This window comes from Myotis davidii, unplaced genomic scaffold, assembly GCF_000327345.1.
Source record: "Myotis davidii unplaced genomic scaffold, ASM32734v1 scaffold26, whole genome shotgun sequence".
Lineage (NCBI taxonomy): Eukaryota > Metazoa > Chordata > Mammalia > Chiroptera > Vespertilionidae > Myotis > Myotis davidii.
In genome coordinates this window covers 2,416,503-2,420,292 of record NW_006299245.1, presented here as the reverse complement: position 1 = coordinate 2,420,292, position 3,790 = coordinate 2,416,503, and positions in this window count along the sequence as shown.

The window sequence follows — 3,790 nt, the reverse complement described above, 5'->3', positions numbered from 1 at the left end:
GGCGAGGTGAGTCCCAGCCTAGGAGTTGGAAGTCACACTAGAGTCGCCGGGAAAAACCGACCTGGAGCCGCGGAGGAAGCAACAGGCTGGGGTGGGGGGGTTCGGAGAGTGAGATGGGGGGAGAGGGGAGGCGTCACTGTGCCCTTGCGCGTGGTGACGGCGGTCCTGCAAGAAATCCAACCTCTCCAAGCATTGCCCAGCTCGCGGTTCCCAGGAACAGCGCCCCCAAACTGCAGCACGGCCTCCCTTCTCGCTCACAGAGAGCCCCTGGGATGAGGCCCATGGGCCCATCCCACTCGCAGTTTTCAGGCAAACAAGTTGTGCTCAGCGCCTCGGGCAAAACTCTGGAGAGCGAGCTGGTGCTGGAGGCGGCTCGCCTCTGGCCTGCAGAGGAAGCCAGCAACCCCGGGGTATGCGGCGAGGCCCCTGAAATGTGCGTTTTAGTTTTGTATTGTTTCAACTCAACTCAATCGCGGATTGTTAACAACACAAGCGGCTCCAGGGCAAAGACTGCTCCAGGATTTCCCGGCAGCTGACAGAGTAGGAGGAGTGGCAGGAGGTTTTGCGGGCAGAATTGGGAAATGCTTCCTGGGGTGAATGACAGGCCTCTGGGGTAGTGAACCCCACTGAGATGAGGGCTTCACTCCCCACCGACCAGAAGCAAAGAGAAGAATGGACTTGTACATTTCCTCCCTACCAACTTGCCTCTTTGGAGTTTCTGTGTACCTTTTATTGATAAGAAAAAAAAATTAAGACCTGATGAAAAGAGAAAAAGAGGAAGCTGAAGAAATTAAGAGAAAGGCGATATAAAGTAGTATCTGGGTTTACCATTCTTCAAGCTCCTTCCCTGTTTTTTAGATGCTAGCGAAATTCATGTGCGATCTCAGTTGCTTTAGGAGTATGCCAAACACGTTCCATTTGGGTGTGGCAGTATTTTCTGTTTTAAAGGAAAGATGTGCATTTCCAAATCTAAAGTGAGAAATAGTGGCATGCCCCTGGCCCTAGGAAGGATTGTAAACCTGAGAAGTTGTAAACAGATTATTCTGCAGGAAAAGATAAGGGTTAAGCAGAACAGAGATAAATCTATTGCAAAATAAACAAGAATCTTTAGCCACCTGGGCTATTTCCTTTCAACTGAGAAACAAGGCACTAGACTTTCCTGACTCCTACAGAGTACTTTATTCCTTCCAATAGCCTCAAATCAAAATGATTTCCAATAACAAAAGACACTTGTCACCACATGAATCCAGAGAAAGTTACAACGCTTCTTAACCTCCTGGCTCCCTCCTTTCCTCTGCCCAGTTGCTTAATGCTGCTCTGTGGTATATAAGACCCCCTGACCCCAAAGTATTCCCTGACCCCAAAGTATTCCCTATTGTATTACAATGAGGTCCACTTTAGCATTTGCTTAACAAATATGTGAGCACCTACACAGCGGGGTAAGGTTGATTGGAGGAGCTGTCAAGGAAGGGAGTACACAATTATTGACCTACTGTGTGTATACACTGCATTCCCACTTTCAAATATGCTAGCCCCTCTGATTCTCAAGAGTACTAAGAAGTGGAAACTAGCCCAAATCAGTTTGGCTCAGTGGATACAGCATCAGCCTGTGGACTCAAGGGTACCAGGTTCGATTCCAGTCAAGGGCATGTACCTTGGTTGCCGGCACATACCCAGTGGGGAGTGTGCAGGAGGCAGCTGATCAATGTTTCTCTCTCATCGATGTTTCTGGCTCTCTATCCCTTTCCCTTCCTCTGTAAAAAATCAATAAAATATATTTAAAGAAAAAAAAAGAAGTGGAAACTATAATCCTCACCCCCACGTTTACAAATGGAGCTCAACCTGCTCAAGGTCGTGCAGCTACCAAGCCAAACAGGATTCAAACCTGTTGATGCACAGAGCAACCCAGCCACCTAGTGAGGCATGTGTGCCATGAGATGGATCACCACTGTCTCAAGGTGGAGGGTTGCTCAGGGACAGTCTACTTCTGTCCTGTCACTCACCCCAGCACACTATACAAGTATTACCATTTTCTCTGTGGTCTCTGACTTTAATAAGATGGGGAATCTGATTCCAAAGTCCAGGATTTTACCACCAGCCTGCTTTTCTTTTTATTTTAAAAAATTAGACTTCCAATAAAATATGACAAATTGAATGTCCAGATGTATTTTTCTTCATCTAGAAACCCTACTGAAAAAGAATAAAAACCCCACAAAAGCAGAGAACAGAAGAGAATAAACCAAATGGGAGAATGGGAAAAAAAAAAAGGCGGATTTTTCGTCTGTGACTTAAAAAGAGAAGCGGGTGCTGAATTTAACTGCTTTTAGAGGAGAAAATGATTTTCTCATGATATGGAGGCCCGGGGTTTCTGTCAAGGTTCAAACTGAAGGTTAAGGGGTTAAAAACAAAAGGATTAATTTAAAAGATTGTGTGAGGTGAAGTTAGACCCCCACATTGCCTGATGAAACCATCTTCTCTGGGCTCAGCAGTACAATAGCCCACAGGAAATGCCAGAAACCTTAGATGGTACCGAAACCTAAATATGCGATATTTTTGCTATACATACATACCTTTACATACCTTTTCACTTAAAGGAAGCACTTTTCTGGCTTCTCTTGGCATATGCGAATAGCCAGAATCACTGCTCTTGTACTTTGGGGCCATTATTAAATAAAGTGAAGGTTACTCGAACACAGGCACCACGATATCAAGACAATCCTAATAACCAAGATGGCAAGTGAATGAGTAACGGGCAGGAAACATGTACAGCTTGGCTACTCTGGACAAAGAGATGATGCATATCCCAGGCCGGATGGAGCTGGACGGTGGGAGAGTTCATCAAAACAGCTCATAATGAAAAAAATTATAATTGCTCCTTCTGTAATTTCCCGTAGAATATTTTTTGGGCTGCAGTTGACCATGGGTAACAGACTGCAGAAAGTGAAACCACAGATGGGGTGGGGGGTGGGGAGTGGCAACTGTCCATTGTCTTGTTTTGAGTAATTGTACAAAATAGGCTGTTAATGTAAGTTCCATTACAGGGCAAGGAACGAGCATGCGTGAAGGCACAGTCCAACAAAGGCTGCAGTGATGGCGAACCCATGACACGCGTGTCAGAGGTGACACGCGAACTCATTTTTTGGGTTGATTTTTCTTTGTTAAATGGCATTTAAATATATAAAATAAATATCAAAAAGATGTCTTTGTTTTACTATGGTTGCAAATATCAAAAAAAATTCTATATGTGACATGGCACCAGAGTTAAGTTAGGGTTTTTCAAAATGCTGACACGCTGAGCTCAAAAGATTGGCCATCACTGGGCTAGGGTGTAGTGTACGGGTGGAGAAGGAGTGGGCAGTAAGACTAGAAACATTTACTGGAGCCAGATAGGGAAATGTGAAATAGTGTCAAATGCAGTTCAGGGCCTAAGGGTAGACCATTGGCCTTTATATTAAGACTAAAGGCCCAGTGCACAGGATTCATGCACTGGTCGGGGGAGGGCGGTGACCTGCGGGGGTTGGCCTGCAGCAGGAGCAGCCGCTCATCCTGGTCAGCTGAGCAGCACTCCCCATGTGGGAGTGCACTGACCACCAGGAGGCAGATCCTGCATTGAGCATCTGCCCCCTGGTAGTCAGTGCGTGTCTTAATGACTGGTTGACTGGTCGCTTTGGTCGTTCCGCCATTTGGTCGCTGGGCTTTTATTATATAAGATAATAAAAGCTTCTTGACTGGTCACTAAACACACGAGTCTCAATTGAGTCTCAATTTGAATCCTTATTATTTTCCTAAT